Raw genomic sequence first — 26516 nt, forward strand, 5'->3', positions numbered from 1 at the left:
ATTCCCCCTCTTGGTTCAACTAAAAAGAAACTTTCCTAACTGTCTCCTTTATTAATTCCCTTGCATTTTGTAGATTTCCTATAATATATCTGCTTGTTACTTGCTTAAAGCTTCCTTTTTGCTCACATTAAGTATTGCTATATTACAACACAACAATTTTAATGCTGTGTAGGTCCAGTCAGTTCAAAGGGCATAAGTCATGTCTGATAACAATTACAAGTCATTGTTCAAAAAAATCTCGCCTGTTCTAAGGTTTTAATTCAAAACATTTTTTCTATGGCTATACCTTCATCTACCATCTCTGTAAGATTTTGACAACTTTCTGTGAATCTATTTCCTACTTTTCTCTCTTGTATGACAAAAACTTCTTTGATAATTTTCTCCATCATTTGTCGCACAGAAGTCTGCAAGGTGTCACTACTAGTATGGCCACCAAAACACTCAGCACATATAGACCTATCTTACAGAGTTCCCTTAGCCAAGGTGCAAAGCTCCATTCTTGGAACAAATCATCTAACTATGACAGACCATCTTCTTTAACTTGAGCTGTCAAATCTTTCAGCTTTTGTATGCTGTTTGGATGGATTCAGAATGCTCTGACAGGATCATGCCACAGAATCCTTCAAATTCCTCACAACCGTGTCCATGTGCCAGTAAAAGAAAATCTACTGCTGCCCTGTTTTGAAGGGTAGCATGTCTAACACTAGTAACATCTGTCAGCATATCACTGGTTGCAGTGGATGTGGCATTAGTTTCTTTACTCAGCCAACATCCAACTCAATCTCATTGTTTCAATGCCCTTGCTGAAGCCAGTTGGGGTAAAAACAAACCTGGCAGTCTGGGCAGGCCTGGCAGGCAGGGCCACGGCCAGGAGCAGCAGGAGTAGGAGGCGCAGAGCAAGGGCCATGGTGCCTTGCCCTCTGCCAGTCCCGCAGCTCTTGCTGCCACCGCTGTCCTGACACCGCTGTCCCAAGGTCAGCACCGCTGCTGCCACCGCCGCTGCTGCCGCAACAGTTGTGCTCAGGGACTGACTGCTGGCTCCTTGTGCTGCTGTGCAACCACGGGGCTCTGGGACCTCTGGGACCTCAGAGCCTGCTCTGACATCATGGCCAGGGTGGAATTGTTTGGGAAGGTGGATCTGCCTTCTTCGGAAGGGAGCTCATCCTGCCCAGCTGCTCTGCCCAAGGGCTGTGACACAGTCCCAGCTCAGCTGATCTCACAGGCTGGGGCATGAAGGGATGCAGAGCAGTTCTGCCAGGATGGACTTGGGGTTGCTGCTAGAAGAGAGGCTGAACGTGAGGCAGCCATGTGCATCCAAAGGAGAGTGCCCAGCAGGTTGAAGGAGGTGATTCCACCTCTCTGCTCTGGTGAGACTCCACCTGGAGTACTGTGGAAGAGGTTTTACAGTGGCCTCTGTGAGCCATCAAGATGTTTGATAAGAGGATCCACGTTAACCCTGGAAATAATTTTCTGCCAATTTTCTATGTCATTGACATAGAAACCAAGAAAGAAAGAAAGGATAAATAAGAGAAACCTGCAATGGCCTATTCCAAGATGAGCTTTGTAAGAATGTAGAAAAGGCATGCAGGCTAGAATAAAAATTGGGTTTGAAGCCTTCTGGAAATGGAGTGTGTTTCTTTGTAGTGTCTCGGTCTCTACCACGACAGAGTACTGCATCCTGCTCTGGGTCCCCAAGGCAGGAAGGATCAAGTCCAGAGGAGGGACAACATGCTCTGAGGGCTGGAGCCCTTCTGCTTTGGAGACAGGCTGGGAGAGCTGGCAGTGTTCAGCCTGGAAGAGAGAAGACTCCAGGGACACCTGATTGCTGCCTTTCAGGGCCTTCTGGGGGCTTGTAAACAGATGGGACAGAATTTTTAGTAGAGCCTTTTGTGACCAGACCGAGGGTCTTTTAATCTAAAAGATGGTCAATTCAGACTAGATGAAAGAAGCACATATTTTACACTATTGCTTTTGAAACCCTGGCACAGGTTGCCCAGAGAGGTGGACATCCATCCCTGCAGACATTCAAGCTCCTGCTCTGAGCAACCTGACCTAGTTCAAGGTGTCCCTGCTCACTCCAGGCCATTGGGACTAGATGGCCTTTAAATGTCCCTTCCAAGCCAAGCCATTCTGTGCTTCTGTGCACCATCAAAGCAGTGCTGCATTAGTGCTGGGCTGATTATGCTGGCACCTGTATTTTGGTACTTGTGCCATTTAGCAATTGGCCACAAGAGGATTGATGGGCTGGACGGTGAAGTCTGCAAATAACACGCAGTGTGCTCAAGGAGAAAAAGGAGAGCAACACGGCTTCCAGTTCAGATAAATGCCAGCATTTTGCTGCCCATTCCTGGTTAGAGAAATAAAGGAATGTCCTGAAGATCCCTTCATGTGGGTTCATTATTGGCCGTATCAGTACTTGTGTTCTGTAAAACAGGTAAGTTCTTACAGCTTCTTGCCCCATTTATCCCTGGATAAACCCCAAATACTGCATTGCTCCTTGTCTACTTTCTTCCAAGTCAAGGCAATTTTTGTTCATTACTGAGTGGGACATAGTCATCTGTTCACAAGCAAATTCCTCTTGCCATTCACACAATGGCTAGACTGCTTTGTTGATTTGCTCCAATTGGACTGTAATTAAGGCCTACCTTTCACTAGAATTAAAGCTGATGCATTGGGAGGCAAAGTGTTCAGTCATTTCTCCTGGAGTCTGACACTGTAGAGAGTTGTTCTGTAACTAAATGACATTTGAAGATAGGTGTAGTCTACCATACTTCTGGCATACTGAAAGTGAGAATAAACCCTTTGAATCAGGATTTTATCCTTTCTTCCTCCACCTCCTCCTCCCAGGAATTTTAATCTCTGGGGTCTAAGCTCTTCAGCTGCCTCACAAACATTCTTTTAATTCAGACAGTCGTCCATGCATTGAGCCACAAATCAGGACCGTGGTGTGAACCTTGAAGCAATGTAGGTTTATAGCACTGAAAATAATAATCCAATACCCAGGTTAAGCCAAGCCTATTGGTTATTTCCCAAATAACTCTACCTATCCTCAGTGATGTTTCAAAAACGATCATTGTGAAGGCTAGGAGCGGGGAGAGAGAATGTTATCAAAATTAAAAATAGAGCTTTCTGAGATCTTTATATTTCTATAAAAAGAGAGTCCAAACTATTCATCTATGGAACATTAAGTAAGAAGTGAACAAAAGACTGTCAAAATAATTGCTTGGGGAACAAAAAACCCATAAATAAAAACAAGCTTAAATGTAGATAATAAGTAAACCATCATGCAAAGAAAAAAAACAGACCTGCCAAAACTAAAACCAATAAGGCTGTTTCATCTGTCTCAATTAAAAAAAAACAAAAAAAAACAAAAAAAAACAAAAAAAAAAACCAAAAAAACCCCAAAAAACCCCCCTGAAAATAATTAGAGATTCTCAAGGGCATTACTATATATAGAAACTTCCTGGTATTGGGAAAAACATGAAGGAAGGTGTAGCATGCAATTCACAGATGTAACCTAGAATTTGTTAGGGAGGCCAGGGCTTGCAGTGGCTGCTCAGGGATGGCTTTGGCCCGTGTCCCTGGCAGCAGCCACTGCCCAAGCAGCTGCGCTGCCCCCGGGCTCTCCTCCCGGCCTGCTGGGCTTTGTTGGCTGGCGCAGCCTGTGCCCAGGGACGGCAAGGTGCCTGCAGGCCCCAGCTCTGGGGGAAACAGAGAACGTCCTGCCCGTATCCAGCGTGCTGCCAGCTCAGCAGTGCAGCACAGCACCGGCTCACGCTCTCAATTGCTCCCACAGACGTTATCAATGAAACAGGAATATATGCCCCGGAAAGTGCGCCTCCCAAGAATTGTCTGCCCCCAGGATGTGCATAGGACCTGCATGATAGGCACAGTGGTGACAGTGATCACTGTGCCACTTGTGCTGATAGGCTGCTATCTTGGCATTCGCAAGCTGTACGAGCACAGATAGTCAGTTGTTGATTTCTCTCCACAGTTTTCTTATAACTCTGCTCCTGCATAGGTAGCCTGACTGGGAGTCATGCTACTGTGGAGTTGTAGCCAGTCAATGGTTGTCCAAATAATTCTGCTGAGGGTTCTGCTGCTGCCCAGTGCTTCCATTGGCCTCTCAATTGCTGGGCCTTGTCCTGGGGGCCACTGGGGCTGCAGCCAGTGCTGGCTCCCACTGAGGCTGCCTGGCCAAGAGCACAGGGCAGAGGCAGAGAAACTTCTGTACATCATTTGGTCAGCACAGCTCACGACAGAACAGGACAGTGCTTTTTTAGTAGCTTGTGTAAAATTTCATGGTAACAGTGGTGTTGCAGTGAAGCAAAATTTGCTCCAGATCTGTGTTAAAACAAATCCAACGTGATGAAGGTTTGGCTTTGGCCTTGAGACTTTGCTCTTTGTGTGAGCCCTGCTCTGGATTGATTCCAAATCAGTCTTGGAACTGGTTTTGGGTGAAGGCTCATCCCAGCCCTGAGCCTTGGTAGTTCTCTGGCCTCAAATGGACAGCTGAGGCTGCACTGCACGACTGGGGTTCAGGGCTCCATTATCAAAGAGCTTTGAGATGTTTAAATTACTGTATTCTTACTACATGGTTTTCTTTATGAAATTCATTCATTAGTTTTTAAAACTTCGTTGTAATAAAATTTCTTTTCCAGTGCTTTTTCCAGTTATTTGATATAGTCAGTGATGGCCTAAGTATCCCATGGCTGTATTAAAAGACTGTAAGTACTATAAAATGAAATAATGTTGACACTCTTAGGTCTTTCACAGATTCCTGAAACTTACGTTGGTTTGATGTGACCAACAGAAGAGTTTGGCTCTGCTTTTAATTGAAACAAGCAGCAGAGCTGGAACCTGTTGAAGAGAGTCTCTTCACAGCTAAAGCAAACTGCCAGGGTTCTTTTATTCCAGCTCTAAGCAGGAAGATAAAAATCTCTCAGCAGTAAATCCTCCTGACCAGTAACTGATATAAACTAGGCATTTGGGCTGTTTGCTGCCTCACCCCTGAGTTCCTCAGAGCTGCAGCTCCCTGTTCTCTTGGCAGACAGGGGCTGGCTATGGATGACAGTCACGTCCCTGGCCTGGTGCACACCAGGTCCACACATGAGCTGTGGGATCGTCCTTGCACACCCCATCCTGGAAGAACCCAGGTCAGTGATGTGTCTGACCCAGTTTGATGCATGGTAGCAAAAGAAGGCAAAATAAAGGCTAGAATTGGTACCATTCTGTAATATGCTTTTGCCACCAACATTATCCAAGTTCCTGTGCTTGTTTTCCTGGAGAATTGGCACTCAACAGAGCTTCAGTGCCTTTGATCAAATCAGTCTTAAGAGCAGCTTGGGGCTGGTCAGTCATTTAGATGTCAGCACTGACTGGGGTCCAGGCAACAAAAGAACATAAGCTGCAGGCCACCAATACAGCTTTTCATCTTAATGAGCACAAAGCCTTTATTTGTGCAAACCGAGGGATGTTGGGAGGATTTTTGCATCATTGGGCCAAGGCACAAGGCTCTGGATCTACACAGCACTTTGGTAAGGAGGGGAACATGGGTAGGGACAATCCAGGCTGTTAGCAGTGCCCCCACCCCCTGATTAGGGACAGCACAATTGCTTTTAGAGCTCCTTAACCAGCTGGTGAAAAACTGATCATCGTTTCTTGCCCCCTGCATACTGACAGGCAACTTCAACAGAAAATCGGTCTCTTACTCCATGATCTCTGAGCACCAAAGCAAAGAACCAAGAAAAAAAAAGCCAAAAACACCTCAACCTACTAAAATATAAATAATTTTTTGACCAGACTGTTTTTTGGTTTTTTTAAAGAGCTTTATAAGACTGACTAAGCCAGTGCTGAATTAAGAGTGGCACATGTTATATGCCTTCCACAAAGAGTGGGACAGCTGCTGCAATGCAAAGTGGGTGCAGAGTCAGACCCTTTACTTCAGACCCAGCCCTGCCTTCCTGAGGGACAGAAATTCATCTGTTAGAATCCCTTGGATTTTTGGAGCTGCTCTTGGCCCTCCTGTGGATAACTGGGCTGCTGTGGAGCACTGGAGAACTTTCAGCTTGGTACCTGTTATGTATATTATGGTAATTCGTACTGATAGAATATATATATATATATATATATATATATATATATATAAAAGAATAAAATATAAAACCTTGAAATCACAGTTGCAAGGGAAGAGGGGATTGCTTCACAGGCTGAGGAAACCACAGCTGGCAGTCGGGTAGGAGGAGTGTCATTAACATAGGAAGTGAACCCAGCCGGCACAGGAGATTGTCGTTCTCACTGGTGTGAACAGGAGGAGGCCCAGCGATGATGGCCCATGGAGATGTTCATCTTAGACAGGGGGGACCATCAAGGACATACATCTGCATACGGGATTCCGGTAACCGAAGAGTGGATACACATCAGTTCCCGGACAAGGTTTTGTCCAGCACAGGAAGGAGAATAGAGGCATCATGAATGTGAAGAACCCTGAGGAAAGACAAAGGGACTCCGCCACGGGCTAGAAAAAGAGTATAAGAACGGACTCTGCCAAGCAGCATTGGTGAACAGAGGGGATTGGGTGCGATAGAAGGCGGATCTGTGTTCACCCAGCTTCCATCCCGGGGTCGGTGCTGTCCTTGATTGTTGGCTGTCGGGACTGTATATCGGTTGTGAATAAATTTATATTTTATTTTTATTAAATTGGCTGGATCGATTTTTACCTGTAACAGTATCCATGTATGGGGGCCTGCAGAATTTAAGCAGCATCCTCCTTGGCCAACAACAGACTGGAAAGGGAAAACCAGCATCAGAAACCTGAGAGATGGAAAACTTTGAGCTGTTAGAGATCAAAAATGTCACCTAAAAATCTCAATGGCGAAGAACAACCTTTCTGACAAGGATTCCAGTAGAACAAATGACACAGGTATTGGAATAACAGCCAGTGGCCACAGCAATGACAATTCCTTGGTGAGGAGGGTCCCACGGAGAGTCGGCTGAGTAACGACACTCACAGCCAATGTGGCTACATGTCATCCTCCTTTATTAAGCAACTTTGGCATATTTATCCTTCACTATACACTGTCTCACACCACTGGTGCATAATGCTGATTGGTTAAGTAGCTATATTCACACATACATCTTAATTACTGATTGGTTGTCACACTATAAGCATCTTTAGCTAAGGTGTGCCAAATGAGCTACTCCCACAACGTGCTTGGCGCATTTGGTTTCATCCTGACACAATGCTCATTCTTCCTTGTTGCATCTATTTGAGGACAGTGCATGGTCTATCTTGTTCCTGTTCGAGTACGGTACATGGTTTTCAGAGTAACTCTGAAATCTGCAGGCCAGGGCTGTCCAATTCCCGCAGGAGAATATCATGGCCCTATCTTCAGCCAAGAATCCTTCTACACCTTGGAATAAAAGGCAGTGCCCACTGCAAAGACATTTCCCTGGCCTGTGAGCTCCATAAACCACACAAGAAAATGGCACTTTTCCTGAGTGCTTCCCAAAGCTTCTCTGCAAGAAGCACTGGAGAAGTGCATGGGGCAAACATTCTCCAAGTGCCAAGCTCTTGTGCAGCAGAAAAGGTCTAAAAAATCAAAATTCTAGCAAACGAAATAAATCCATCATTCATGGCTTGTAAATTCTCTGATGAATCTCAGTTACTTTGGGACAAAAACAAACACAGGGCAAACTTTCCCAAGTATGGTTTCATGACAAAATTCCCATTTGGCTGCTCCTGTTTATGGAAAAAGATGAGATAACAAGCTGCTCAGCTCAAGAAGGAAAGGAGGATCTACACTTCCCTGTCATATTTTCCTACTGACAAAGGAATTAAGACCAAGAATTTGGGTAAATGGAGGGATAAGACTGGGGTATGGATGTGGTTTTACATCCTAAGATACTTCATTTGCTAAAATAGAAGCACTTTTGTTGTACATGGATCTCCTTGCTAAACCTCTTTGTCTTCAAACTCCCTTCCTCCATGGCAGAACAGAGCAAGCTCCATCTGTCAGAGCTTCAAGTTAAAAGCTCTGTGATGAGTTATTTTTAATGGACCCATTACCAGTCCGTGGGGTTGCTGTCATGAGGAGCTCAGGTGGCTTTTTGTTGAGATCAAAATCAATGAGCCATTTGCCCCAGCTCCACCTCTCCTGAGGCAGCACTGGCTCCACTGTGCCATTTCTAAATGAAAATTGAATCTCCTAAAGAAGCCAGGCCAAAATCACGAGGGAGGAGTCATGAAAAATAACTTAGGTAGTTTGCTGGGTATTGGTCTAACAGCTACCACCTTCACAAAGTCCAGGCTACACTTAACGAGGCTCTTTGCTCGGTAAGCAACCTTTCAATTGGTAGAGTTTCATACCCATGCAGAAGAACAAAAAGCCACTTCCACTGTAGAAACATAAGCTGCAGCTTTGCAGTGAGTTGTGCTCAGTAGCTGACCTGCTGCAGTAGTTTTGCGGCAGTTTTAGGCAGGAGATACTGCCATAAAATTTCACAAGAAAATTTTCAAGTATCTAAACTATGCAGTATTATGTTATTTTCTACCTCCAATATTGCCAGCACATGGCTTAAGGAAGAAAGGTATTTACCAGCCATCATAGATGAAAAAAATTAAAATGAAAAAAGGGCTTTTCAGGAAATCATAGTGATGGCCACCAGTCATTTTCCAGCTTTGCAGGATTTCGGTTCAAAGTCAATCTAAACAATCCAGCATATGTCTAGCAAGAAGGAAATCACAGATCATCTCTGCTCCTACACCCAAGCTTTTCTATATCAAAGATGGATGGTATTCTTTTCCAGCTCTCAAGAGATGTGTCATAATTTACCAATAAACAAAATATCATGCATAGAAATATTTCATAGATTGTAGCAGTTCCTTTGAGGGGAGCTCCCCAGGGAGTCCCCGGAGGGCCCCCTGGGCTGTGAGTTCGCTGGCAGCAGCAGGCACGCAAGGAGACTCCACACGGCTTCTGAGGGTGCTGATTAGATGAGGGTTTATTGGGGATCCCAGCCCCGGGAGTAACATGGTTTCAGAGGGAGAAGGGGGAAATGGAAAGGGAGGGGGAGAGAGGGCGAGCCTAGGGGAGAGATGGGCCATGAGAGAATCTGGTCTTCCTCGCAGTTTAAGAGGGAAATTCAAAGTGGGTACGAAATAAGATTTGGGTCAATGGGATTGCAGATTCATGGGACTTCAGAGGAGGAACACAGCTTGGAATAAACCATATATTTTCAAGAGGTACATTTTCGAGATAGAGCATATCATTTGAATAAAATACAACACCACAATAGATTAGTAAGATAGATGACAGATAGATAGATAGATAGATAGATAGATAGATAGAGAGAGAGATAAGGCAGACAGAGATAGATGAATGCACATGCTTGTATCACTTTACAGAGAAAGGGATAGGGAAGTGACAGGTTATTCTTTTCCATACATGGGAAACAATCTTTTTCCCAGAAAAATCAGCTTCCTTCTTCAATGACCACCAGGGTATCTGAAGACCCCACCAAGAAGGCCCTGTGATGCCAGTGCCCTGTGCATCCAGCAAGTCAAGAAAGTAAGGCCGGCCTCTTAATACTAAAGAGGTTAAAGAGGTTTATTCTCAGTTTTTGGCAGCAAGAGGAACAAACTGAAGCCAGTTACTGTAAAATGCCTCCACAAGCACCAGTGCAAATCACAGCCAAAGGAAGGATGACAGCCCAAGCAGACAGAGATCCTCCTTCAACCCTGGCTGCATTGAAGCCCCACTGACTGCCAAGAAGAAAAGCGCCCTACTGAGAGCAAGCAAACTTAACCCTCTGCCAGGACACAAATTTAGAGGGAAAAAAAATTTTAAAATCCCTACACCACCAGACACACTTCCCAGTGAGAAGGGTTGGAACAGTCTGCCCCCCAGCACTTCCCCGGCAGGCAGGTTCCCAAAGGTGCTGGGAGCTAAGCTGTGCCCTGCGAGGGAACAGAGCCAGCCTCCCTTCAGTGGGAGAAGGCGCGGCCTCAGCTGTAGCCCCCGGTGCCTGCGGTGGCCCAGGGCACGGCCATGGCTGTCAATGTGTTGGGCTGCAGCACAGGGCAGGCCGGAGCTCAGCAGCCTCAGCAGAGCCCAGGGCCGCGGCCCTTCCCTGCCGGGGCCCGAGCCTGGCCCGGCCCGGCCCGGCCTGAGCAGCCCGGACTGGCCCAGGGGATGGGCTGCGCCCGCCCGCTGTGTCCACAGGCTGGGCCCAAGCCTTTGCAAGAGGCTTTCTCCCAGCTTGGCAAAACCTCGGCCAAGTGTCCCTGTGCTGTGCTAAGAGTAAAAAACCCCCTCAAATTTAACCCTGCTGCCCACCGCATGAGGGATCCCTGCACACCTTAGGAGAGGCCATCAATACTCCTTTGTGCCTCATGAGGGATCCCTGCACGCCTCTGCAGGGACCCCAAAATATCCCTTTGAGCCTCTTCAGGTCCAGGCACAGATGATGCCCCAGAAGGAAATGTGCCCTCAGCCCAGGGACGCTGAGCATGGGCTCCCCCATCCCCTCGGGGCCCCGCCGCTGGGCACAGCAGCCCCTGCCTGGCTCCTGCCTGCCCACACCGTGGCCATCCACGGCTGCTCCTGGGCATGGAGCTCAGCCGGTGCTGGTGCCGGGGGGGCTTTGATGCTGCTACCACCCGGATATAGTTATGAAAACTTTGTTCTTTTATTTAAATATGAAATATGGGCCAAGCCCTGCCCTCTCGGACAGGGGATGCCCACCTTCAGTCCTGGCCGGGGAACAGGACCAGGGGGCTCAGGGGAAGAGGGTCTCGTGGAAGGATGGGTTTTGGGATGGCCTCATGACGCTGCTGCAGCCACGGCAGGGCAGATATGGGCAGAAGTGGAGAGCTGTTATAAACTATCAAGTTCCCGCTGCCTGTGTTTTTAGGCCCATCTGCTGAAGATGCACAGAAGCACCTGTGAAGAGAGGAGGTGGCTGAGGCCCCAGCTGCCAGTGGCACACAGGGAGCCTCGTGCACAGCAGGGCCCAGAGCTGGCAAAGCTCCCCAGCACGGCTGGAGCTGCTGGCACAGCTGGGCCCAGCTGGACAGCTGCCCCTCAAGGCCCCGGCCAGCAGGGACGGCTCTGGGCAGGGTCCCTGGCCAGGAGCGGGCCCCAGAGCGCCTCTGCCTTTCAAGGGCAATCTCGGCCCTGCTCTTTCTCTTCCCCACCTCCCTCTGCCTCTGCCCCGTGCCCCTGGGGCTGCTCTTGGCCAGGCAGCCTCAGTGGGAACCAGCACTGGCTGCAGCCCCAGCGGGCCCCCCAGGACAAGGCCCAGCAATTAAGAGGCCAATGGAAGCACTGGGCAGCAGCAGAACCCTCAGCAGAATAATTTGGACAATCATGGACTGGCCACAACTCCATGGCGGCCTCCCTGCGAATGTTTAATGTCTGCATTAGATTTTCATAAGAAACTGTTTCAGGGGAAGATGAAGAAAACACTCACCATTTTCTCTTCCAGTAATAATGAATTTGGACCCAGCATAAGATGAAGATAAACGCCAAAAAAAGCAGGCCTGCCATTAACCCTGCCCAGCAGCCTGTTCCCATATCGAAGCCCCTTCTGAGGCCATCCTGGGCATCGGGAACAGGTCTTGTGGTGCCGGCTGCATCTGTGGGAGCGGTGGGGAGCGTGAGCCCGTGCTGTGCTGCACTGCTGAGCTGGCAGCACGGTGGATACGGGCAGGACGTTCTCTGTTTCCCCCAGAGCTGGGGCCTGCAGGCGCCTTGCCGGCCCTTGGCACAGGCTGTGCCAGCCAACAAAGCCCAGCAGGCTGGGAGGAGAGCCCGGGGGCAGCGCAGCTGCTTGGGCAGTGGCTGCTGCCAGGGACACGGGCCAAAGCCATCCCTGAGCAGCCACTGCGACCCCTGGCCCTCCCTGCCCCGTGACTGCTCCCCCAGCCCCAGGGGACAGGCTCAGGCCCTGTCAGGACCCAGCGCAGCCCCTGCCCAGTCGGGAGCCAGGGCTGGCTCTGGCCTGGGCTGGCGGCAGGGCTCCCGCTCGGGGCTGCTCCTGTGCCTTGGGCCTCTGGGCACTCAGGGCCAGCTCCGCAGCAGCTGCAGCACGAGGGACGTTGCTGCACCAGTCCCGTTTCCCCAGGTCTCTGAACGAGCTCCAGAGGCCTGGAAGCCGAGGCGCCTCCAGCTTTGGCTGCTGCCGGGCTGGGCAAGGGCAGGCCCTGGGGGAAGAGCTGCTGCCACACAGCCCCACCCAGGGCTGAGCCCGGCACAGCAATTACCTGCTGTGCCTGTGCCCGTGTCTGCCATCGCCTTCCTTCCTGCTGCAGGGGCTGTCCATGGGGAAATGCTTCCTCCAAGATGTGCCTCCTTCTGCACGGATGTTTGGTCCATCACTTCAGACAGGAAAAAGGACAGCTGGATTAGATGGAAGAGTTCCTGATTTGGGTGCTGGCATCTTCAGGATGTCATGCTTGTCCAACATGGGGATAGGTTTCAGAAAATGTCTTGGCTTTCAGGGCAGGGCCAGGGTTCTCACTTTCCAAACAGCTGCCATGCCTGAGCCGCAGGAGTGGGGAGGGGATCGCAAAGATCGAGGGCACACATGTGCATGGTTCTGTGCTGGCACCTGCAGCGATGCCCCCTGGCCCAGCTTTGGGCTCTGAGCTGGCAGCTCTCCCAGGGGAAAGGCCTTGACCTACCCTCACCATCTCCCAGAGGCTCCGTCCTGGACGTGGGTTGGGAAGCTGCACCACCTTCACCCGCAGGTCCAGCTGCAAAGAAAGGCAGGACAGAAGAGCTCCTGTGGCACTGCAGGAGATCCTCAGGCTGCCCACAAGGCTCAGCCCCGGGGCACAGCCCTGGGCCCGGCCCCTTCCCTCTCTGCCCTTCTCTGTGGCTGCACAGAGCACATGGAATGTTCTGGCACTGGCATTGCACACGGGAGGAAGATGGAGCAGCTAAATGCTCCTTCCTCCCACTGACAGTGATCCTGTGGGATCCCTCAGGGCTCCAGAAGGGAGCAGGGCAAATTTTCCATATTCCATCAACCTTCAGATGATCTTAAGTGAAAGGGCAAATGTATGAGCTCTTGCCACCTGGTCACTGTGTATTCTCTCAGGAAAGGTACATTGAGCACTTGCCTCCAGGATTTCCCATGAATCTCAAGCCATAATCCAGCAGGTTTTCCAGATAATCCATGTCTTTATCCCATCCTAGAAGTTTGCAAAGATCAGAACAATTTCCATGATGTGCTGGGATCCCCTTCTGCCACAGGGAACTGGGCATTGCATGTAGGTCAGGTAAGGCCATGGGAGCCAGATGTGAATGGACAAGGCCAAAGCTGCTCAGGGGCCTGGGGAGCTCTGGGCAGGCTCATGGTCAATCCCTATCTTATTTGCAGACCCTGTGCAACATCCCTGGAGAGGTGCCTGGAGCAGCCCAGGGCCTGTGCGGGTTCTCTTAGTCGCACAAGGGAAATGCTCCTTGAATCCTTGGAGAGAACTGCAGCAGGCAGTGCTGCAAGTATCCCTCACAAACTCCCTCCTGCCTGTCCTCCCAGCCGCCCTTCCTCGATCTGCTGGGACAGCTCCCAGATCCCAAAGGCACATAGTCAAGCACTGTCAGGACACACTGGAGCCTTGATCTCCCCCTCTGTCCCTTCCCCACCATGGGCACCCCATGCAGTCACTCCCAGGTTTCAGGAAGTGTCTCCCACACAGGTACCCCAGCAGGACTGCTCAGTACCAGAGTGCCCTGAGCCTGCTTGGGATAATTCCCCTGGGTTGTGCCCTCACTTCCAGGCAGCAGAGAGAGCAGATCAAGCCTCAGCAGGGCTCAGGCCCAGAGGCACAGATATTACCTCCTGTGCTTGTGCCTGGCATCGCCTCCAGTCCTACAGCAGAGGCTGTCATGGAGCCACTGCTTCCTTCGGGAAATGCCGCCTTCTGCCCAGCCTCTGCATCCACTTCTGGAGAAAGGAAGAGGGACGGCTGGATCAGGTGGGGCTGTTCCCCACTGGGCCCTGGCATCTTCAGCAGCCAGTACTTGTGAAAGACATGGTTAAGGATCAGGAATCCATAAAATTTTCTGGGTAGACCAGGGTCCACTTTCATCATAACACCGTCTCTTAGTGATCATGCTGGAGACTATGAAATTTCAGGGGATCTCAGGCTCGTGGTGCAGTTTGGGCTGCCTGTCAGCTGATGCCAAATGCCTTCCTGCAGGGGCTGGGCAGAAGCTGCAGCCAGGCCAGGCTGGGAAACAGCCCTGCAGGGCGTCAAAGCAGCAGCAGGGCAGCGAGGCTGCCATGGATCCCTTCCTACTGTGCCGGGCACGGCGTGTCCAGATGTGCAGCCAAAGCCCCCGGCTGCTGAGTCCCAGGGGAAGCATGAGGGAAATGCACCCACCTTGTCTTCTCTCCAGATCACTCAGCATCTTCTCCATGTGTTTGGATGCCTCCAGGAACTTACTCTCTCCTCTAAGTTTGTTCTCCAATCTCAGGAGACCTTAAGAGAAATATTTCCATTTCCCAGGAATGGGTCCCACTAAACCAGTGCTCAGCCTGTGGGGTCATCAGGCAGACACTACTCACCCCTGCCATGGGAGCTGGGCCTGCGTGCAACATCCACCAATGGACCTGGGAAAGTCCTCCCTGCAGACACACCTGTAACTCAACAGCCACGGAAGCTTCTGCCATCTCTGCTGATCTGCACTGGTACCACTGAGCCACAGGAGCGGTGAGGGGATCGTGCAGGGCGCGGGCACACACGTGCCTGGTTCTGTGCTGGCACCTGCAGCGATGCCTCCCTGGCCCAGCTTTGGCCTCTGAGCTGGCAGCTCTCTCAGGGGAAAGGCCTTGACCTACCCTCAGCACCTCCCAGAGGCTCATTCCTGAATGTGGGTTGGGAAGCCAGATCAGTTTCACCAACCGGGTTAGCTGCAAAGAAAGGCAGGACAGAACAGCTGCTGTGACTCTGCTGAAGATTCTCCTTCAGGCCCAAGTGGCAGTGGGTGCACCTGGGTGATTGGTGCCCTCCAAGGCACTCCCTCAGCTCTGCCTTCCACTCAGGAGCAGGAGCAGGGGGACCTCGTGCCTGCAGTGGCCCCACACTGGGATGGAAGGAGCCCCTTGCGGGGCAGTCGGGGCAATAAGGACTCCCTGGAGCTGCCAGCAGCTCTAAAGCCAGCCCCGGGCAGGGCCAGGGCTTGGCAGTGGCAGCAGGAGCAGCTCAGGCTCCCTGGGGCTGGCAAAGGAGCTGCCAAAGGCTCAGCCCTGGGGCACAGCCCTGGGCCCGGCCCCTTCCCTCTCTGCTCTTCTCCCTGGCTGCACAGAGCACATGGAAGGACACACTGGCATTGCACATGGGAGGAAGATGGACAGCTAAATGCTCCTTCCTCCTACTGACAGCAATCCTGTGGGATCCTTCAGGGCTCCAGATGGGAGCAGGGCAAGGCTTCCAGAATTCAACAACCTTCCTACTCTTAAGGAAAGTGGGACATGCATGACCTTTTGCCACACTGACACTGATTATTCTCTAAGTAAAAAGGGACTTTGCGAACTTACCTCTACTATCTGCCGAGGTCTTCAAACTCTCATCCAGAAAGACAAGCATGGAATCCATGTCACGATCCCAATCTAGAAGGGAGCATAAAACGGAACTGCTTCCATGCTCTGCTGGGTTCCCCTTTGGCCTTTGGGAACTGGGCACTGCAAGGGGGTTGGGTAAGGTCGTGGGAGTCAGATGTGAATGGCTATGGCCAAAGCTGCACAGGGACCTGGGGAGCTCTGGGCTGGCTCCTGGTTAATCTCCACATCCTTTACAATCTTTGCCCCCCATAGACCTTATGCAACATCCCTAGAAGGGCAGCTGGAGCAGCCCAGGGCCCTGGGGCTCTCTCCCTCCTCACTGAGGGAGACTTCCCTAAATCCCTGGGGATAACTGCAGTATGTAGTGCCAGAACCACTCCTACCTCCTTCCCTCCTGCAGTCCCTCTCTCCCTCCATCTCTTGGCACAGCTCCCCCAGCCCAAGGGCACATAGCCAGGCCCTTACAGGACACATTGGAGCCTTGCTCTCCCCCTCTGTCCTTTCCCCACCATGGGAATGCAGTCGCTCCCAGGTTTCAGGATCTCCCTCCCACGCAGGGACCCCAGCAGGACTGCTCAGTACCCGAGTGCCCTGAGCCTGCTCGGGATAATTCCCCTGGGGTCTGCCAGTCTTGTCTGAGCTGTGCCCGCACTGCCAGGCAGCAGAGAGGGCAGCTCAAACCGTAGCAGGTCTCTGGTCCAGAGGTACAACAATTACCTCCTCTGCCTGTGCCTGGCATCACCTCCCTTCCTGCAGCAGAGGCTGGCATGGAGTCACTGCTTCCTTCGGGAAACGCCACCTTCTGCCCAGCCTCTCCATCCACTTGTGGAGAAAGGAAAAGCAACAGCTCATCAGGTAAGACTGATCCCCATTGGAGAGGTGGCATCTTCAGGAGGCAATTCTTGTCAAAGACATAAACATCCTGGGTAGGACAGGGCCCACTTTCATCAAAACACCCGCCATTAGTGATCAGCCTGGATACTGCAAAATCGCAGGGGACCTCAGGTTGGGCATGGCCTGTGGTGCATTTTGGGCTGCCTGTCAGCTGATGCCAAATGCCTTCCTGCAGAGGCTGGGCAGAAGCCGCAGCCAGGCCAGGCTGGGAAACAGCCCTGCAGGGCGTCAAAGCAGCAGCGGGGCAGCGAGGCTGCCATGGATTCCTTCCCGCTGTGCCGGGCACGGCGTGTCCAGATGTGCAGCCAAAGCCCCTGGCTGCTGAGTCCCAGGGGAAGCATGAGAGAAATGCACCCACCTTGTCCTGCCTGCAGCAATTCTTTCAGCATTTGCCTCATGTTTTTGGATGGCTCATGGGGTTTCTGGTGTCCTTTGCCTTTGTTCTTTCCCCTCGTAGGATCTTAGAGCAACAGAGTTCCATTTCCCAGGAACGGATCCCACAAAAGCAGGGCTCAGCCTGTGGGGTCAGCAGGGACACACTACTCACCCCTGTGATGGGAGCTGGGCTTCTGTGTACGAATCAGCAAAGGAGCTGGAGAAGTCCTCCCTGCAGACACACCTGTAACACAACAGCCACAGAAGCTTCTGTCACCTGATTCCTGCCAGGCTGTCAACAATTATTCCTTGGTGGCTCACTGAGAACATACCTGACAGTGGCTCAGATAGGACCAAAACTTTATGCAGCCAAGTTAATGGAGAAGCCTTCCCAGACACTTCATCTAGAAGGGAGCAGAGATAAGAACCATTTCCATGGTGTGCTGGAGTCCCCTTCTGCCTCAGGGAACTGGGCACTGCAATGGGGTCGGGTAAGTTTGTGGGAGTCGGATATGAATGGATAAGGCCAAAGCTGCACAGCAGCCTGGGGAGCTCTGGGCTGGCTCCTGGTCACACTCCAGACTCTTTTCAGGCCCTGTGAAACATCCCTGGAAAGGTGGGGGAACACCCCAGGGCCTTGCAAGACTCTCTCATTTCCACTGCAGAAACCCTCCCTAAAGGCCTGAGAAAAACTACAGGCAGCCATGCCACAGGTGTCACTCATTTCACCACTCCCTGCCCCGTGACAGCTCCCCCAGCCCCAGGGGACAGGCTCAGGCCCTGTCAGGACCCAGCGCAGCCCCTGCCCAGTCGGGAGCCAGGGCTGGCTCTGGCCCTGGGCTGGCGGCAGGGCTCCCGCTCGGGGCTGCTCCTGTGCCTTGGGCCTCTGGGCACTCAGGGCCAGCTCAGCAGCAGCTGCAGCGCCAGGGACGTTGCTGCACCAGTCCCGTTTCCCCAGGGCTCTGAACGAGCTCCAGAGGCCTGGAAGCCGAGGCGCCTCCAGCTTTGGCTGCTGCCGGGCTGGGCAAGGGCAGGCCCTGGGGGAAGAGCTGCTGCCACACAGCCCTAGCCAGGGCTGAGCCCGGCACAGCAATTACCTGCTGTGCCTGTGCCCGTGTCTGGCATCGCCTTCCTTCCTGCAGGGCCTTCCAATGAGCCGCCACTTACCCCGGGAAATGCCACCTTCAGTACAGCTTTTTGGTCCATCGCTTGATAAAGGAAACGGACAGCTGGATCAGATGGAACTATTGCCTACTGGGGAGGCGGCATTTTCAGAGGGAATGCTTTTCAAAGGGTTAGGCTCAGGAAGATGGCCAGACTCTTCATGCTGAACTAGACCCCTCCTTTCTCCAAACAGGTGCCCTTCCTGATCTCCCAAGAGACCAAGAAATTGAAGGGGATCTCAGGCCCATGGTGCATTTTGGGCTGCCTGTCAGCTGATGCCAAATGCCTTCCGGCAGAGGCTGGGCAGAAGCTTCAGCCAGGCCAGGCTGGGAAGCAGCCCTGCAGGGCGTGAAAGCAGCAGTGGGGCAGTGAGGCTGCCATGGATCCCTTCCCGCTGTGCCGGGCACGGCATATCCAGATGTTCAGCCAAAGCCCCCGGCTGCTGAGTCCCAGGGGAAGCATGAGGGAAATGCACCCACCTTGTCCTTCCTGCTGCATTTCCTTCAGTACTTGCATCTTGACTATGGCTGGCTCATGGGGTTTCTTGTGACCTGTAGCTGGGTAATTCCCTGTCAGAGAAACTTAGAGCAACATAGTTCCATTTCCCAGTGGATTTCACAAAACCAGGGCTCTAGCCACAGAAGCTTCTGTCATCTCTGCTGATCTGCATGGGCACCACTGAGCCGCAGGAGCGGTGAGGGGATCGTGCAGGCCGAGGGCACACACGTGCATGGTTCTGTGCTGGCACCTGCAGCGCTGCCCCCCTGGCCAAGCTTTGGGCTCTGAGCTGGCAGCTCTCCCAGGGGAAAGGCCTTGACCTACCCTCAGCATCTCCCAGAGGCTCTGTCCTGGACATGGTTTGGGAAGCTGCACCACCTTCACCAGCAGGTTCAGCTGCAAAGAAAGGCAGGACAGAAGAGCTCCTGTGGCACTGCAGGAGATCCTCAGGCTGCCCACAAGGCTCAGCCCCGGGGCACAGCCCTGGGCCCGGCCCCTTCACTCTCTGCTCTTCTCTGTGGCTGCACAGAACACATGGAAGGACACACTGGCATTGCATATGGAAGGAAGATGGAGCAGCTAAATGCTCCTTCCTCCCACTGACAGTGATCCTGTGGATCCCTCAGGGTTCCAGAAGGGCAAGGTTTGCTGAATACATCAACCTTCAGAAGAACTTACGGGAAATGTTACAAGTAATCTCTTGCTGGATTGACACTATTTTTTTGTCAGGAAAGGTACATTGAGGACTTGCCTCCAGCATCTGGCGAGGTTTTCAAATCATCATTCACCAGTATTTCCAAATAATCCAAGTCACGATCCACATCTGGAATGGAACACAGACCAGAACCATATCCAATGTGTGCTGGGATCCCCTTCTGACTTAGGAAACTGGGCACTGCAGGAGGGTTGGGTAAGGCCATGGGAGACAGATGTGAATAGACAAGGCCAAAACTGCACAGGGGCTGGCTCCTGGTCACTCTCCAACCTCTTTGCAGGCCCTTTGCAACTTCCCTGGAGGGGTGTCTGGAGCAGCCCAGGGCCCGTGGGTACTGTCTCCCTCCCACACAGGAAACCCTCCCTAAAGCCCTGGGCAAAACCATCCCCAGCGCTCCCCAGGGAGCAGGGAGCGCTGTCCCGGGAAAGGGCAGCCAGGCTGCCGGCTCACCTGCTCGCCGCGCTTGCAGCGGAGCAGCCTGGGCAGCCCTGGCAGGCAGGGCCACGGCCAGGAGCAGCAGGAGTAGGAGGCGCAGAGCAAGGGCCATGGTGCCTTGCCCTCCGCCAGTCCCGCAGCTCTTGCTGCCACCGCTGTCCCGACACCGCTGTCCCAACGTCAGCACCGCTGCTGCCACCGCCGCTGCTGCCGCAGCAGTTGTGCTCAGGGACTGACTGCTGGCTCCTTGTGCTGCTGTGCAACCACGGGGCTCTGGCACCTCTGGCACCTCTGTGACCTCAGGGCCTGCTGTGAGCTCAGCCTGCTGTGACCCCAGAGCCTGCTGTGACCTCATGGCCTTAGCTGTACCCCCAAAGTGTGCCCCCATCTCTACCAATGGACTGCCCTGATTTGTTGGGAAGGATGAAAGTTTGACAAGAAAGTCTCACAGCTATGTGTGCTTGGCAGAGAGATTTTTGAATGTGGAATCTGAAGAAGAAATAGAGATGGAAGCAAGTTTTGATATAGAATAAAAGAATTGCTGAGCTACTCTTAGTGGATAACTAAGAAGGTAAATGGTGTGTTAGTTTGAAGGGGGCTTTATGATCTGGATCAAAGGAGAAACCCACTTGAAAGAAGTAGATGCTTTCACCAGTCATGAAGATAGCACAGGGAACAAGACGGGTGATGTTGCAAGTAGAAAGAAGCCCTCAGAATTTTCAACAACTTCCAGTTTAAACTGTAATGTACTAACTTTTAGTTATTGGAGAACAATAACATGAATGTGGTACTTACAGTAGTTTGACAGGTTATAGGTAAATGTTAAGGTACCGACTGGTTCTTCTCTCTTAAGATGCCCAGCAAAGAAAAGTACATAATGCATTGTAAGCAAAACTAAAGGGTCTTCAGGCTTGTGTGCAGCTGGAGCTGACAGCTGCAGGCACAGGCTCTGTCACCCACGACCCTGGACTGCTGTAATGTCTTGGATGTAAGAAAGTGCATTATGAAGAGCTGCCTGGAGTCCCGCATCCCCCATTAAGGCTATTACACTGATTGTAATTGCTTTGCTTCATCCAAGGGCCATTGCTCAGCAAAACCTGCAGGGACACAGGGTCTTGTTTGGGTGGAGGCAGCATCTGCACGGCAGCAACACGCTGGTAATGCAGCTGTGACAGGGACATCAGGCATGGGCATGGAGATGGGAAGTGTGTGCCAGGTGTGTCCCAGACTGAGGTGTTTGGCTGTTCTTGTGAACTTGCAGAGGGGCAGCTGTTGAGAGAGGAAGTAGCTGCAGCCCCAGTTGCAGCTGGGACACTGTCCTGGCATGACTTTATGATGCTTGTATCCCCATTTGTGGGTTGAGCCCAGAAATAAGTTTTGCACCTTTAGGTCTGGTTCCAAGAGTGAAGGGGGGACAAGAAGAATGGTGGAGTTTGTTATCAGAAACTGCTCTTGCACCTCTGCATCCTTCTCCTGCACTGTGTTGTCTGCGGCAAGGACAGACAGCAGGATAGAGCTCTACTTTGATTTTTAGTTAGTTTTAGCTAGCTAAAGCAGAGAATTTCTCTGGACTGTGGTTTTTCTTTTTTTGTGGAACTGTTTAAACCTCCTCTGGACTGAAAACCCAGAAGAGCACCAGCAGCTCACTGCTGTGGCCCACCGGGCTGGGCCAGGCTTGCAGCATTTCCAGTGCCAGAGGGACTGACCAGAGAATGAGTTAGCAGAGCTATAGCCCACGAAGGTGACTTTCTGAGCATGTCATCTCTTCTAAGTGGCGAGAGGTTTTATTGTTTAACATTGTTCATCATTTTTTCTGATGGTGAATTCCTTGCCTATTAAATAAAGAGGGTTTTTATCCCATTTTCACAAAAAAAAAATCTTTTTCCCAATCTAGTTGGGGGAGGGGCCTCTTGAATGTGTTTCCTAGAGAATGCCTTTGGAGGTTATCTCCCAAATGTGCCCTAAACCAAGATCAAAACAGAGACCTACCTGCACAGCAGCAGATTAGCATTGTACTCAAAGTTTGCTGCTGAAGACTAAGAGCTAAGCTTGTCAGATATTCTGAAAAATATCAGGGAAAAGGTTTTTCATTGGTTGTTGTGACTAAGTAAAAATCTCCAGAGGGCAAATGGCTTCTCCAGTAGACAAGGTGTCTTGAGATGTCTTAGTTCTTCCTGGAGTAAAGATTGGCTATTAAATTCTGGTGTTTATTCTAGAATGGTAAAAATGTTCTACATTTTTTCCTATTCTAAAACTACTTTGAAAAACCCTAAACTGCTAAGGGAAAAGGGGGGAAATATTTGGGGGTTTCTTTCTACAAAAAGAAAAAAGTCTGAATATTTTTAAAAATTTCTAATTTCTAAAAAAGGAAAATGAAGACAAAACATGGTGCCTCAGGAGCCCCGTGCCCGGCTGCTGCCTGCGCACTCCTAGCTGTGGCGAGACAATCAGCTCAGCCAGTGCTGCGGCTACCAGCCCAAAGGTGTTGCTCAAGCCCTTCCCTGGCAGAGGGGCCCCATCTTCAGTCCTGGCCAGACACCAGGGCCAGCACCTTTGGGGACAGAGACTCCTGTTCTGGGTGGTGGCAGCATGTCCCTAGCAACAAGCTGATAATGCAGCTGGGGCAGGGATGTTGGACATGGCTTGGGGATGGCTGATGACAGGTACAGGTACAGGTACAGGTCTCCCTGATGGAACTCTATGGCCAGTCTTACAGAAGACACTTCCAAGAATGGGGAAGACGTGTTGTGGTGCCGGCTGCATCTGTGGGAGCGATGGGGAGCGTGAGCCCGTGCTGTGCTGCACTGCTGAGCTGGCAGCACGCTGGATACAGGCAGGACGTTCTCTGTTTCCCCCAGAGCTGGGGCCTGCAGGCACCTTGCCGGCCCTTGGCACAGGCTGTGCCAGCCAACAAAGCCCAGCAGGCCGGGAGGAGAACCCGGGGGCAGCGCAGCTGCTGGGGCAGTGGCTGCTGCCAGGGACATGGGCCAAAGCCATCCCTGAGCAGCCACTGCCACCCCTGGCCCTCCCTGCCCCGTGACAGCTCCCCCGGCCCCAGGGGACAGGCTCAGGCCCACTAAGGACACACTGGAGCCTTGCTCTCCCCCTCTGTCCTTTCCCCACCATGGGCACCACATGCAGTCACTGCCAGGTTTTGGGATGTGTCTCCCACGGAGGGACCCCAGCAGGACTGCTCAGAACCCGAGTGCCCTGAGACTGTTTGGGATATTTCCCCTGAGCTATGCCGGTCTTGTCCAGGCTGTGTAAGACTAAACATTAAAAATTAAAGGCAATTTTACTTTTTATTGCCAATGTGTCAGAAGATTCTAGGTTTCCCTGCCTGTAAAACTACTTGGACAAATACAGAAGTGTTGGAGGAAAGGGGAACAAATATCTGGTTTCTGTATTCTATGAAAAACGTTTCTCAATGCTACAAAGGATAAACATATCTAAATGTTTCAAAATGAAAGACAAAGATAACATGAGGGTGCTGTTGGTCGAATGAGCCCCATGCCCAGCTGCTGCCTGCCCATGCCTGGCTGTGCCCAGACGAGCAGCTCCGCCAGTGCGGGTGGTAGCACACAGACACCTGAGCTGAAGCTGGACTCAAGCCTGTGATAGATGAGTAATGTGACAGTTGACTCTCACAATTAAAGGATAAATATCATGCATATATGTTAAGAGAAGTTTTATATATTTATAGATATGTTTTACCCCCTGTTGTGTTATCATGGAGTTACCTGAGTTTGGGACATATAAGAGGGTCACCTTGCTACGACGGCAGCACCTGACCTCCAATCGAGATGTAAGGAAGTAAACTCCACCACTGGACATCAAAGAAGGAGTCGATGGACAGAACATTAATAAGAGCAAAACAGTTAAAAGGTGAAACCTCCATTGTGTGGATGAGCACATGGTGGGAAAAATCCTCTACTCCCGGCGCCGTAACATTGTCTTTATTCAGCGTCCTCTTATATTTCTAATAAGGTTTTTAATAAACATTTAAAAAATTTAGAAGTAATGATAACTTTTTAAACAATCCATGAAGTGGCTAGAAGGCTGCACCTCCTGTCCTGGATGGAGAGCGACGCCAGTCCCTTCAGGGAGAGGTGGTTCTGTTCTAGGCAGTGGTTGCGGCGTATTTGCAGTAATAAGGTGGTAATGCACCTCAGGAAGGGACAATGGACACTGGCACGCAGATGCATGATGACAGGCCAGGTTCTCCATGGCTGAGGCCTTTGGCCGGTCTTGTGAAGTGCCAGAGGTGCTCCTGTGGAGAGAGGAGGTGGCTGAGGCCCCAGCTGCCAGTGGCACACAGGGAGCCTCGTGCACAGCAGGGCCCAGAGCTGGCAAGGCTCCCCAGCACGGCTGGAGCTGCTGGCACAGCTGGGCCCAGCTGGACAGCTGCCCCTCAAGGCCCCGGCCAGCAGGGCACGGCTCTGGGCAGGGTCCCTGGCCAGGAGCGGGCCCCAGAGCGCCTCTGCCTTTCAAGGGCAATCTCGGCCCTGCTCTTTCTCCTCCCCACCTCCCTCTGCCTCTGCCCTGTGCCCCTGGGGCTGCTCTTGGCCAGGCAGCCTCAGTGGGAGCCAGCTCTGGCTGCAGCCCCAGCGGGCCCCCAGGACAAGGCCCAGCAATTGAGAGGCCAATGGAAGCACTGGGCAGCAGCAGAACCCTCAGCAGACTTATTTGGAGAACCATGGACTGGCCACAACTCCACTGCAACCTCAGTGGGAATGGTTCCTGTCTACATTAGACTTTCAAAAGAAGCTCTTTCAGGGAAAGATGACCACTCACCATTTCTTCTTCCAGTAACACCAGATTCTGACACAGCACAATATGAGAATAAGGTCCAACAGTAGCAGGCCTGCCATTACCCCTGCCCAGCAGCCTGTTCCCATATAGAAGACACTTCTGAGGCCCTTCTGGGCATGGGGAACACGTGTTGTGGTGCCGGCTGCATCTGTGGGAGCAATGGAGAGTGTGAGCCCGTGCTGTGCTCCACTGCTGAGCTGGCAGCACGCTGGATACAGGCAGGACGTTCTCTGTTTCCCCCAGAGCTGGGGCCTGCAGGCACCTTGCCGGCCCTTGGCACAGGCTGTGCCAGCCAACAAAGCCCAGCAGGCCGGGAGGAGAGCCCGGGGGCAGCGCAGCTGCTTGGGCAGTGGCTGCTGCCAGGGACACGGGCCAAAGGCATCCCTGAGCAGCCACTGCCAGCCCTGGCCCTCCCTGCCCCGTGACAGCTCCCCCAGCCCCAGGGGACAGGCTCAGGCCCTGTCAGGACCCAGCGCAGCCCCTGCCCAGTCGGGAGCCAGGGCTGGCTCTGGCCCTGGGCTGGCGGCAGGGCTCCCTGCAATTACCTGCTGTGCCTGTGCCCGTGTCTGGCATCGCCTTCCTCCCTGCAGCAGGGGCTCCCCATGGGAAAATGCTTCCTCCAGGATGTGCCTCCTTCTGCACAGATGTTTGGTCCATCACTTCTGACAGGAAAAAGGACAGTTGGATTAGATGGAAGAGTTCCTGATTTGGGTGCCGGCATCTTCAGGATGTCATGCGCGTTAAAATGGGGATAGGTTTCTGTGGAAGGGGCTAACAGCGGGCCTGTTAGCTAAAGGAGTAAGAAGAAGCTGAGAAGAAAGAAGAAGCTGATAAGGACCTCTCTCCAAGGCTGTAACCAAGGAGACCAAGAGAATTGAGAGACTGAAGAAAGATAAGAACTTCACAGCTGCATGAAGTATATTTAGAAAGTTAGTTAAGTCACTGTAACTTTTCACCAATGATGTTATGTTGATTTATTGTATCCAATAGTTAGGGTAGAAGAAACATAAACAATTAAAGAGTGTATAAAAGGTCAGCCATGTTCAATAATAAACTGTTGCCATCTGAAACTGCTTGTGGTCCCTGCTTTGTGTCGTGACCACCTCGACAACGACAGGTTTCAGAAAACGTCTAGGCTTTCATGGCAGTGTCAGGGCTCTCCTGTTTCCAAACAGCTGCCATGCCTGAGCCACAGGAGCGGTGAGGGGATCGCGCAAGGCGAGGGCACACACGTGCATGGTTCTGTGCTGGCACCTGCAGCGATGCCCCCCTGGCCCAGCTTTGGGCTCTGAGCTGGCAGCTCTCCCAGGGGGAAAGGCCTTGACCTACCCTCAGCATCTCCCAGAGGCTCCGTCCTGGACGTGGCTTGGGAAGCTGCACCACCTTCACCAGCAGGTTCAGCTGCAAAGAAAGGCAAGACAGAAGAGCTGCTGTGGCACTGCAGGAGATCCTCAGGCTGCCCACAAGGCTCAGCCGCGGGGCACAGCCCTGGGCCCGGCCCCTTCCCTCTCTGCTCTTCTCTGTGGCTGCACAGAGCACATGGAAGGACACATGGGCATTGCACACGGGAGGAAGATGGACAGCTAAATTCTCCTTCCTCCCACTGACAGTGATCCTGTGGGATCCCTCAGGGCTCCAGAAGGGAGCAGGGCAAATTTTCCATATTCCATCAACCTTCAGATTATCTTAAGTGAAAGGGCAAATGTATGAGCTCTTGCCACCTGCTCACTGTGTATTCTCTCCGGAAAGGTACATTGAGCACTTGCCTCCAGGATTTCTCATGAGTCTCATGCCATAATCCAGCAGGTTTTTCCAGATAATCCATGTCTTGATCCCAACCTAGAAGTTTGCAAAGATCAGAACCATTTCCATGATGTGCTGGGATCCCCTTCTGCCTCAGGGAACTGGGCACTGCATGTAGGTCGGGTAAGGCCATGGGAGCCAGATGTGAATGGACAAGGCCAAAGCTGCTCAGGGGCCTGGGGAGCTCTGGGCAGGCTCATGGTCAATCCCTATCCTCTTTGCAGGCCCTGTGCAACATCCCTGGAGA

At 51.9% G+C, this 26516-nt stretch overlaps 1 long non-coding RNA gene across 1 annotated transcript; it reads right to left on the bottom strand.

The window, feature by feature from the left end:
• Window positions 1-10670: 10670 nt before the first annotated feature.
• On the bottom strand, window positions 10671-11637 carry LOC135307132 (uncharacterized). The gene is made up of 2 exons (XR_010367861.1): window positions 11473-11637; window positions 10671-10943 (listed from the first exon to the last, which is right to left on the bottom strand). It is a non-coding gene; the product is annotated as an uncharacterized LOC135307132 (long non-coding RNA).
• Between the last annotated feature and the right edge of the window lie 14879 nt (window positions 11638-26516).

The sequence above is a fragment of the Passer domesticus genome, chromosome 9 (genome assembly GCF_036417665.1).
Source record: "Passer domesticus isolate bPasDom1 chromosome 9, bPasDom1.hap1, whole genome shotgun sequence".
In the NCBI taxonomy this organism is placed as follows: Eukaryota; Metazoa; Chordata; class Aves; order Passeriformes; family Passeridae; genus Passer; species Passer domesticus.